Here is a 12,558-nt window from a genome sequence, read left to right as displayed (position 1 = left end):
GCCTCCCAAGTAGCTGGGACTACAGGCGTATGACACCACGCCCACCTAACTTTTATATTTTTAGTAGAGATGGGGTTTCACCATGTTGGCCAGGCTGGTCTCGACTCCTGCCCTCAAGTGATGTACCCGCCTCTGCCTCCCAAAGTGTTGGGATTACAGGTATGAGCCACTGCGCCCAGCTTTCTATCATTAATTTTTTAAGAAATACTTTCAGATGTTTCCCAAAGTGATAAAAGTACTAGGCGTTATTTGAGTTACTTTTTTACACTTTGGAAAACATTGTCACTCTTTTTCTGTGTCTGCTGCTTCTGAATAATTTGCTGAATAGTCACTAATTTCCTTTTTAATAAATAAAATCTGTTAATCATTTCCAGTTCTTTATTATCAGTAATTACATAAACATCCTTCTATATGCATTTTTGTGCATTTCTTTTCTTTAGAATAAATTGTTAGATTTGTTTTATTGAATGCCGAGGGTTTTAGAATAACCCTGACAATTTTTGTTTTTAAAAAAAAAAAAATAAGAGAAACAGCTAAACGAATATTTGTGTCAAGTTCTGATTAACTGGATTAGTGATACAAGGTGACCAATCTTAGAACAATGATTAAAAATCTAAAGCGAGGATAGGCAAGCTTATAGCCCACTAGCTGCCTATTTTTGTAAATAAAGTATCATTGGAACACAACAGTGGCCATTAATTTATGTATTATCTGTGGCTATTTTTGTGCTCCACAGTATTGTTGAATAATTGCAACTGAGACCATCTAGCCTGCAAAGCCAAAACTACTTACTTTCTGGCTCTTCGTGGGAAAAGTTTGCTGACTCCTGAGATTTAAAAAAAAAAAAAAAAAAAAAAAAAAATGATGCGAGGTGTTGAAAACTTAACATTTTAGAGAACAGATTTCAGAACTTCTTACAAACAAAAGTGTGATTCTATTGCTAGACTAAGGGTATAGCTCAGTCACAGACTTCTAAACACCTTGAAACCCTGATATGGATGCAAATCATGAAGAAGGAGAAAGCCCCTAAATAAACTGGCTATGTTAGGAGCCTTATAACCTACTTGAGTGTTGGAAGTAGAAAGCATGTGTACACAGTAGGATAACAGCACACATAGCATTGAGCTAAAAAAGCTTGCTATTAAAAAAAGATTTCCTGGCTGGGTGCAGTGGCTCATGCCTGTAATCCCAACACTTTGGGAGACCAAGGTGGGCGGATCATGAGGTCAGGAGTTGGAGAGCAGCCTGGCCAATATGGTGAAACCCCATCTCTACTAAAAATACAAAAATTAGCTGGGTGTGCTGGCACGTGCCTGTAGTCCCAGCTACATGGGAGGCTGAGGCAGAGGAATCACTTGAACCCAGGAGGCAGAGGTTGCAGTGAGCCGAGATCATGCCATTGTACTCCAGCCTAGGCTACAGAGCGAGACTGTCTAAAAAAAAAAGTTTTCCCAAGTGATCCTGAGGTATAGTTAAGAGTGGGAATACACTGGCTTTAGAAGTGGAACTAAGACTGAGTGGGCCAGGTGCCGTGGCTCACACCTGTAATCCCAGCACTTTGGGAGGCCAGGGTGGGTGGATCACCTGAGGTCAGGAGATCGAGACCAGTCTGACCAACTAGTGAAACCCTGTCTCCACTAAAAAATACAAAATTAGCTGGGTGCGGTGTTGCATGCCTGTAATGCCAGCTACTCGAAAGGCTGAGGCAGGAGAATCACTTGAACCTGGGAGGCGCAGATTGCCGTGAGCTGAGGTCATGCCATTGCACTCCAGCCTGGGCAACAAGAGTGAAACTTCGTCTCAATAAAAAAAAAGACTTGAGTGGAAATTATGGATAGGCAAATACCGGCTTGATGAAGAGAATGGTTATGTGATAGCTATCCCAACAGTACAATAAAATGTAAAGTATTATTCTTTGTCATTAAAGTTTTTACTAGAAACATTAGGAACACAATAGCTAAAAAGGAACCAGTGTGGCTTATGGATAGAATTTTTTTTTTTGGGAGATGGGGTCTCGCTCTGTTGCCCAGGCTGCATAGCAGTGGCACAATCCCGGCTCACTGCAACCTCCGCCTCCTGGATTCAAGCAGTTCTCCTGCTGCAGCCACCGGAGTAGCTGGAACTACGGGCGCATGCCACCACGCCCATCTCATTTTTTGTATTTTAGTAGAGACAGGGTTTCACCTTGTTGTCCAGGCTGGTTTCGAACCCCTGAGCTCAGGCTATCTGCCTGCCTCAGTCTCCCAAAGTGGTAGGATTATAGGTATGAGCCACCGTGTTTGGAGAAAAAAAAATTTTTTTTTTTAATGATTAGAAATCTTTCATCCTCACTGGTAAGAATGGATAAATAACAGGTTGAAAGAACAAATGCATTCTGCTGTTGATAGGCATTTTGGGGCTGTTAGAAACAGTGCTGCCATCAGGTTCTTGTACCTATACCTGTATCCTGGCACTTATGTGCATTAGTTTCTGTAGGATGTATCATGCCTAGGATTAAAATTACTAGGTTGTAGAACCTGTGCATCTTCAACTTGAGTAGATAGAACCAAGTGTCTGTACCAGGTTACAGTTCTGCAACAGTATGAGAGTTCCTGTTGTTAGTTTTCTCATCCATGCTTAGTTTTTTCAGACTTCAGTTTCCACTAATCAGGTGGGTATGTAATAGTATTTCATTTTGGCTTTGATTTGCAATTCTCTGACTCCTAGTGGGGTTGAGAATCTTTTCGTATTTTTATTGACAAGTTGGATATATCTTTTGTGAGGACCTGGTTCCAATTTGGTGACTTTTTTTGTTGCTAAATAATGTGTCCGATTCATTTTTAGGAGTTCTAATTACGGAGACTAGACTATTTCAGTTATATGTGGCAAAAATACTTTTTCTAATTCTGTGGCTTGTCTTTTTCTCCTTACGATGTTTGAATAGTAGTTTTCTTAATTTTAATGCAGTTGAGGTTATCAAAGTTCAAGAAAGTTTTTTTTCCTTTATGCTTGTACTTTCTATGTCTTTCTTAAAGATACTCTTGTATTACCTTCTAAAAGCTTTGTGGTTTTGCCTTTCTTTAGGTCTTTAATTGACTTGGAGTAGATTTTTGTGTACAGTGTGAGTGAGGTAAGGGTCTAATTTAACTCAATACATATGAATAAACATTTTTCCTAGCACTGTTTATTGAAAAGCCCATTTCCCTCCCATTGATCTTCAGTATCACCTCTGTCATATCAAGAATCTTATATTTGGTGAATCCTTCTGACTTCTCTATTCTGTACCATGGGTCTGTTTTTTGTGTATCTTTGTATCAGTTCCACACTTTCATAATACAACAGAGCACATGATCCTGCCTTGTTCTTCAAGTAGGGTTTATATGTTCTTAGCTCTGTGTACTTCCATTTGAATTTTGCAGTCTTCTTTTCTCTTTCTGGTATATAGGAATACAAGTATCCTTTGATCTTGGATTCAGTAGCTTTACTAGATTTACTAATTTTAATTTACATGTAGATTGTTTCAAAATGTTTGGAATTATAATCATCTGTGAATTATTACATTTTTGTTTTGTCTTTTTCTTTACTTTTGATTTCTTCTTCTTGTCCTTATTCACCAGTTGAGCCCTGAATTACATTGTTGAAAATAAGTAGTGATAACAGGCATCTTTTTCCCCTGCTTTCCAAGAGAAAACATACAAAATTTCATCAATAACTACAATGTTTGATATAGGAATTTTGTAGATATGCTTTCCTAGATTTGGTTCGACAGTGTTTTGTGTAGGATTTTTACATTTGTATTAATGTGTGAAATTTACATGTTAATTTTCCTATCTCAGTGTCCTTCACGGATTTATGCTAGTTTCACAAAGTAATTTGGAATCTTCTTTTTCTTTCTTACGGTAGAGTTTTGTGTCCTTGTCTTGATTGTTTGGTAGAACTTCTCAGTAAAGTCATCTGGGGCTGAGTTTTCTTTGTGGGAAAGTTCTTTTATGGTCAATTCGGTTTCTGTAATGATCAGAGGACTATTCATGTTTTCTATTTCTTGAACTAAAATTTAATTTTCTAGGAATTTATCCATTGCATCTAAATTTTAAAATCTGTTGTCATAAATTTTTTTGGTACCTACATCTTTTTAATGTGTTAATCTGTTACGATGTTTTTTATTTCTGAATTTAGTTTGTGACTTTTTGACCATTCTCATCAGAGGTTTATCAGTTTTATTAGACTTTTACAAAGAACTAACCTTCAGCTTTGATCCTCTCTATTGTATTGAAGGTGCAAAGGAAGAAGCAAATAGAGGACATGATTTTTAATCTGCCTTGGAGATTTGATAAGGGAACTTGGAGTTAAAGTTCATGCTTGTTTCTGTTTTTAATTTGTGAGTACCAAAAAGTACATATGCTTGAACTGTCTAATTCTAGTTATCAAATTCTATTTTCATGTTGTCATTTTCTATTTATTTTAGCTTTGAAAAAAATTGAAAACAAGTTTGGGATTCAAAAACATTTTTAAAAATAATTTGTTCACTTACTATTGTAATATAATATTTACTACCATGTGAAGTTATGCTGATTTAGATATTTATAAGTAAAGTAGTATTTGAATCCTATTGGAAGAAAATTAATTTACCTTATTAAAACTACAGATAAAGGCCGAGCATGGTGGCTTGTGCCTGTAATCCTAGCACTTTGGGAGGCCAAGGTGGGCGGATCAGTTGAGGTCAGGAGTTCGAGACCAGCCTGGCCAGCAGGGTGAAACCTCATCTCTACTAAAAATATAAAAATTATGGCCAGGTGTGGTGGCTCACGCCTGTTATCCCAGCACTTTGGGAGGCTGAGGCGGACGGATCACCTGAAGTCAGGAGTTCTAGACCAACCTGGGCAACGTGGTGAAACGCCGTCTCTACTAAAAATATAAAAACGTTAGCTGGGCATGCTGGTGCACGCCTGTAATTCCAAGTCCTTGGGAGGCTGAGGCAGGAGAATCACTTTAACCCAGGAGGCTCAGGTTGTAGTGAGCAGAGATCACGCCACTGTACTCCAGCCTGGGTGACAGAGTGAGACTCTATCTCAAAAAAAAAAAGAATAAAAAAAAAAAAGCTACAGATACATTTTAGGTTCAGTGTCATTTTTACAGAGTTTTATGTATTTACTAAATTTTTTTCATACTTAAGAAATTTCTATAGTGATATACTTCTTATTGAACATGGCTTCTTACAGAATATATACTTAATATGCGTATCAAGTTGTAAGTCACTGGTCACTGTGCTTCGGCCATGCTGGCCTCCTTGTGTTGCTTGATCACGCAAACATGCTCCTGCCTTGGGGCCTTTGTACTTGATGTTCCCTCCTACACAGATACTCATTTGACTTACTCTGTCTCTTATTTCAGTTCTCTGCTCAAAAGTATCTTCAGAGTTACCTTTCTTAATCACCCTTTTTAAAATCACATACATACCAGACATAAGCTACTTAAATTCTCCCTTACTCTGACTTTTTCTGAATTCTGAATTCTTTATTTTATTTATTATCACCCCATTTGTATTTAGTTTCCTATTGCTGCTACAACAAATTACCACAAACATAGTAGCCTAAACAATAGAGCATAGTACAGTTTGGAGGTTAGAAATCTTAAATGGATTTGGATTTCACTAGGCAAAAATCATTGTTAGCAGGGATATGATTCAGTTTTGTAGACTCTTAAGGGAGAACCCATTTTCTTGCCTTTACCATGTTTCAGAGGCCTCCCACATGCCTTAGCTTGTTACCTGCTTTCTCCACCTTCAAAGCCAACGATGTTGCATCTCTTTGACAGTTCTTTTTGTGGCTACATCCCCTTCATATTCTCTCCTCTGCCTCCCCTTCCCCTGTGATTATATTGGTTCTGCGTGGATAATCTTCCCATTTCAAGGTTTTTTATGTGCAAAGTCTTTTTTGCCATATGAGGTAAACGTATTTATAGGTTCCTGGAATTAGGACATGAACCTCTTTGGGGCCCATTGTTCTGCCTGTCATACCACTGGAATGTTAATGTTTTGTTTGTTTTGTTTGCTGTTGTGTGCCAGGCCTTGTTCTAGGCAGTAGTTACAATAGATTTTCAGTACGGTATTTCATAGATTCCGAGAGAATAGTTTTTTTTTTTTGGTATTTTAACATCTCTGAAATAAAAATGTATCTTAAATTTGCTGTTGGGCTGACAGAAGTTGAATTCTTTCAAAGATTTGAATTTGCTTGTTTACTAGTCACTTGGGAGTGCCATTTAAGTTTAATACTCTGCTTGAGCCTTTTTAGACCACATAGGTAGCATGAATTCAGGCCTCTGAACCGGACTGAATCCTAGCTTATCATTTAATTCTTGGAGGATGCTTTTTTTTCCTTATACCCAGTGGCAGTATTGAAACAAGAATTTTTTTTTATCTGCAAGGTGTGGTTTATTTCTCATTTTAACTGTGAGAATGGGTTGGTATCTAAGCTTTATTTGAAGGTGTTCCTTAGACACCTCATCACAGTCTTTTTTTCTTACTTGAAATTACATAATGTGTCTTATAGTTGCTGATTACCATTTGGTGTCCCAGCTTTATTTGCGAATTCTTAGACTGCCTGATTTCAGTCTAGTTTCTTTTTTATTGGTACATAAATTGTTTTACAAGTATCGGCCTATTAGATTCAGTGAAATAGGATATTTCTTGGGGAATGAATTGATTATATGCATGTTTTTATTATGATCAATGGCATTTAGTTTTGTGTATAAAGAGTGTCTTGATAAGCCTTTAACAAAAATGGTACATAAGTGAAAAAGTGGCTTTGGCCTTGAATTTGTGACATTTATTGAATCACTTAAAGTAGTACATGGAAAGCACCTGTTTGCAGGTAGGGTGGGACAGCTGGCAGTAGATTAGTGCTTTTAGCTAAAACAACTAAATAGCCCGATCAAATAGTCATCTCTTTGAATGCACCAGAGAATCAAAGAGAACCACTGCGGGTATGTCTCTGGAGAGGTAAGAATCTCATAAGGCAGGTAGCTTTGTAGTTGTGTTTTGGCCCTAGGGAATCTGCTAATTCTGGATGCAGTGTAAAATCTAGTTCAGAGCAGCTAGGAGTAGGATGGAAAGAAAAGTCAGCAGAGCTTTTGGCAGATATTTGGGATGCCTCAAGCATATGGCCTGCTTTCACCTTTGGGCTTTGGTTGAATACTGGACTTGTGCTGGACAAGAGGCTGGAAATGTAGTAAAAAGTGGCATTTTCAGCAGTCTTAGAAGGCATACACTAGATTTTAGGGTAACTGGTGTAATGGCTCCACAGAATATGTAGGTCTTTTAGTTTGAAAATTGGATGGCTAAGGCATACAGGTAGACTAAATCTTACTTAAAGACTGTAAACCAACCTTGACTCAGCATAGATGCTGATTAAATGTTAAACCACCACAGTATCTCTCCAGCAGTAGGAAGGTTGAACTTTCCTTTATATAAGATAATAACTGAAGCTTTTGGCTCCATGATGGAGCCAAAAATGCCATTCTGCCAAAAGACGGTGCCACATAATCAGAAAACAGAAGGAATACCAATTATGGGAATAGAACCATAGGTGATCTTGATAATTCAAGTTATCAGAGAAACTTTCAAGTAACTGTGATTAATATGCTGAAAACATGGTGAATTTCAGCTGAGAATTGGAATTCACAAAATAATTATATGGAGATTCTAGAACTGAGAATTATAGTTTCCTAAGACCTTGTCAAATTGATTTAATAACAAATAAGGTCCAGGCACCGTGGCACACGCCTGTAATCCCAGCACTTTGGGAGGCCGAGGCAGGTGGATCATGAGGTCAGGTGATCAAGACTATCCTGGCCAACATAGTGAAACCCCGTCTCTACTGAAAATACAAAAATTAGCTGGGCATGGTGGCAGGTGCCTGTAGTCCCAGCTACTCGGGAGGCTGAGGCAGGAGAATCACTTGAACCTGGGAGGCAGAGGTTGCAGTGAGCCAAGATTGCGCCACTGCACTCCAGCCTGGCGACAGAGCGAGACTCTGTCTCAAAAAAAAAAATTAAAAAACATAAAAAAAAAACAAGACACAGCAGAAGATAGGATTAGGAAACCAGAAGATAAGTCAATAAAAACTACCCATACTGAAACATGGAAAACACAAGAGTACAAGAGTGTTAGACACATAGGACTTGGTGAAAGGTGTGTATGTGTGTGTGTATGTATATATATACACGTATATATACGTGTATGTATATATATACACGTATATGTATATATATACACGTATATATACACGTGTATGTATATATACACATATATGTGTGTATATATGTGTATATATATATTTATATTTGGAATTCCTAAAGAAGAGAGTAGAGTGAAAACAGTATTTGAAAATATAGTAGCCCAAAATTTCCAAAACTGATTAAAGATACCAGTTCAGGTCAAAGAAGTTCTGTAAACTCTAAGCAGGATAAATATAAAGAAAATGCACAGTGGTATATCACAAACAAGAATGCTAAAAACTACAGATAACACAGTGAAGATGACCAAGTTTTCATTAGAAGCAATTTAAGCTAGGAGACAGTGGAATGGCATGTGAAAATACTAATTTAAAAACATTCCCAGCTGGGCGTGGTGGGTCACGCCTATATAATCGCAGCATTTTGGAAGGCCAAGGCGGGCAGATCACTTGAGGTCAGGAATTCAAGACCAGCCTGGCCAACATGGCAAAACCGTGTCTCTACTAAAAATAAAAAAATTAGCCATGCGTGGTAGTGCACACCTGTAACCCCAGCTATTTGTGAGACTGAAGCAGGAGAACTGCTTGATCCTGGGAGGTGGAGGTTGCAGTGAGCTGAGATCGTGCCTGGGTGACAGAGCAAGACTCCATCTCAAAAAAAAAAAAAAAAAAATTTCCCAACTTAAAATATATTTTTCATGAAGATACCTGTCAAAAATAAAGCCAAAATAAAAATATTATCAAACAAAACCTGAAAGAATTCACCATCAACAGACAGGCACCAGGAGAAATAATAAAGGGAGTTATTTAAGTGGGAGAAATGAGATTCCCGACGGAACATGGAAATATGGGACAGAATTAAGAGCAGGGAAAGGGTAAATGTATGAGTAAGTATAAATAATTTTTTTTTAAATAGTGAACTTTAAAATATTCATAGAAAAAAATGCGTGACAACAATAATGCAGAAGATGGGGTTGGTAAATGAAGTTGTGAGATTCTGGCATCATTGGGGAAGTAGTGAAAGTAAAATTTAAAGTAGATTATATCAGGTTTGCACAGTCCAATCTCTAATGCAACTACTAAAAATAAAGGATTTTTAACAAATTAACACACTGAAAGTGAAAAAATAAATATTAGTCTAATCCAAAATAAGGCAATTGTGACTAAAAGAAGCAGATAAAGTAGAAAACATACAGTAAAATGGCAGAAACAAACACAGCTTTATCAGCCTTTATATTAACTGTGAGTCAAGCATTTCAAGACAACGATCAACAAACTAGATTAAAATAAAAAAAATCCACATGCTACTCTTAAGAAAGACTCCTTAAATATAAAATCACAGAAGTTGAAAAGAGGTGAATGGTTGGGATTGTAAGAAGATGACAACAGCAAAGACTTTTCAAATCCCCTTAAATGTCCTGGGAATATAGAGCAAAATATTACTAAATTATCTAATTCACAAACTCATGGACAGCATCTACAATGAAACAGGGTGGTATGGTATCATAACCCCCAAATAGCTGGTGGGATAAACAGTGGAAAGCTTCAAGACCTGTGTAGTATCAGTGGCTATGCAAGAGAAATATGTGTTGGGCCCAAGAATTCCAAATAATGAATTAGCTCAGCAAACTAATTTGAAAATAGCAGCTATGGTAGCCATCTTTTAAGGTAACCCCCAGTGATTCCTGCTTACTAATACTCACCCTCATGTGGTTTTCAGCCATACTTCACTAGGGTGGCCCTTTGTGACCAATAGAATATGGTGTAAGTGATGCTGTACGACTTCAAGATGAGGTTTTAAAAAGATACCAGCTTCCATTTTGGGTGTGCCCTCTTGGATCACTCCCTCTGAGGGAAGCCAGCTGCATGTGATGAGGCTATCCAGGCAGCTTTTTTATTTTCCCTGAGTAGAGCCTTTAAATGAGACTGCACCCCTGACCAATGGCTTAACTGCAATCTCATGAAAGATCTTAAGCCAGAACTACCCAGCTAAGCTACTCCCAGATTCCTGACCCACCCCCATATGAGTAAGTACAAGCAGTTTGCAGTAAGATCTGAAGGGGCTAGAGTACTCTTTAAACTCTTTAAATTGGTCGGTTAAAGCTCCATTCCAGGACTAAAGCTCTATATTGAGAAGAAACTGGTGGGAATAGGTTCCAAACTAAGTAGGACCAGGAGAATAGAGACAAAGGAAAAAGGGGTCCAGTTAGAAATAGGGGAGGAGAATATAGCCAAAAGATTTCAGTAAGGAAGCTTCCATGCTGTCTTTTTAAAATTGTTTTTGAGGTATAACTTACATTCAGTAATATGTAGTTACCCTTAAGTGTATCTTAAATACAGTGAACATTGACAAATGGATATACGCATGTCACCACTAATCAAAAGACAATGTTTTCATCACTCCCAGAAGTTCCCTTGGGTCCCATTACAGTTACCGCTACCATCTGTAGCATTGGTCCCAGTCCGCCACTGATTGGCCTTCTATCAGATTAGATTTTAGTCTCCAGAATTTTGACTCTTTCTCCAAGAAATGTGTACTCTATAGCTGCTAGCAAAAAGTGAAATTAGACCCTTTAAAGGGTTTAGGAAATTTATCTTATGAAAATAAGCGAAAGGATCGATGTTAAATTCTGTATGAAGTTAGAAGAGAGTGACAAAATAAGGAACAGTATAACATGCTTACAAGGAAAACATTCCAGAAAAGCATTAGTCAAGTAAAGGAGAGCCAAGGATTTTAAGTCAAGCCAAACTAGCCTTTAGTATAACAGCTATAGACAAATTGTCATTAACTTCCAAAACTGGGGGAATATTATTCTCATGAACCCTTCCTAAGGAATCTTCAGGAGAACTAGGTTCAAACAATCAAGATGACTGAAGATAATTTGAAATAAAGAGTTGCGCTAAACATTTAAAATATTTTTACATTTAGAAACAGAACTAACTGAACATAAAGGAGAAAGTATAGTATGTACTGGCTCTATGACCTGACACAGTTAGCTATATTATAACTAAAAAGTAGAAGGGAAATATGCAAAAAATTTAAAGTGTTTTCAGTAATTGACAGCTGGCAACAATGTCTTGTGTGTAATGTGGGATAAAGCAAAGGAGTATTTGTAATATTCTAATTTTGGTATCCTTAAGAACTAGGATTTTTCTGGTTGGGGGAAAAAGGAAAAAAGACACATAATTTTTTTAAAAAGTAAATATCCTTTAGCCCTGAATTTGAATATAAAATACTAGCATGAACTCATGAGATGTTTTGTGTTTGAGTGTGTATATTAATGTGTATGTTTAAAATGTATAGGGTACAAACAGTAATCAACCTAGTTGCAGTAAGCTTTCCTAGTGCCTAACTATGGTCTCGAAATACCTTTCCCACTGAAAGAAACTCCTGGCTGGAGGCAGAAAATGGGCAAGATCAACCTGGAATATCTTGTCATGCAAATAAGGAATCCCACAAAGTCTGCTAAGTTCTCGTCAGAAGGATTTGGGAGTCAACTGGAAGCTCCAGCTGGTCAAAGATGAGACAATTTGAACATCGATAAGAAAAATAAAGTGGGTCGAGACATACCACGTATATTTAAGTCCATGAGTCCATAGTAACACAGTCAGTATGGAAGTTGTTAGAGAATGATTTATTTTTAAAACTGCTAAGTCAGCATTTTATCTTTGTTGTATGAGCTATACTACTGGGTCACCAACCAGTTTAATGAGGTCATTTCTCTGTAAAATTGTGCCAAGTAAATGAGATGAGAAGGGAATGATAGAATGGGAATATCAACATTTTCTAATCCCCAAAGAATTAATGTAGGCATTGAGCATAAGTAGCTGCCGTCAGGAGAGGAAAAGAGATAAATAAATAGGTGCTTCCTGATGGAAATAGACCTATGAAATTATCTTACCAAGAAAATGAACCTAAATCTGATTGAGATTGAGACTTTAGCCCAGGAGTTGGCAATATTTTTCTTCTGTAAAGAGCCAGATAGTAAATAGTTTAACTTGGGGGCCAGATGGTCTGTCACAACTACTTAACTCCCCTGTTAACAGCATGAAACCAGCCATAGATAATACAAAAATCAGATGGCATAACTAAGTTCTAATAAAACTTTATTTTTAAAGTTTTTTGACCTTCGCTCCAGATCAGCTACCAATGTACAAGAAATACGAATGACAGAAAAAACTGTTTAACCCATACTTTGGGAATGCAAATATCAAAAATCAACACTGTGAGAAACACTATAGGACAAATGGTTGGACTTGTTAACAGATTTCAAGGAGGAAAGAGATGGCATGTGAATTTATAGATTAGAGACTTTTCAAACACAGGCAAAACTGTTTTAGGGAGGTA

At 37.3% G+C, this 12,558-nt stretch overlaps 1 protein-coding gene across 2 annotated transcripts in view; it reads left to right on the top strand.

Moving 5' to 3' along the window:
* Positions 1–12,558, top strand: part of UHRF2 (ubiquitin like with PHD and ring finger domains 2) — a 93,428-nt gene that overhangs the window by 47,996 nt on the left and 32,874 nt on the right. The window lies entirely within an intron of this gene.

Source organism: Pan paniscus, chromosome 11, assembly GCF_029289425.2.
Source record: "Pan paniscus chromosome 11, NHGRI_mPanPan1-v2.0_pri, whole genome shotgun sequence".
Lineage (NCBI taxonomy): Eukaryota > Metazoa > Chordata > Mammalia > Primates > Hominidae > Pan > Pan paniscus.
This window is presented reverse-complemented; position numbering and strand designations above follow the sequence as displayed.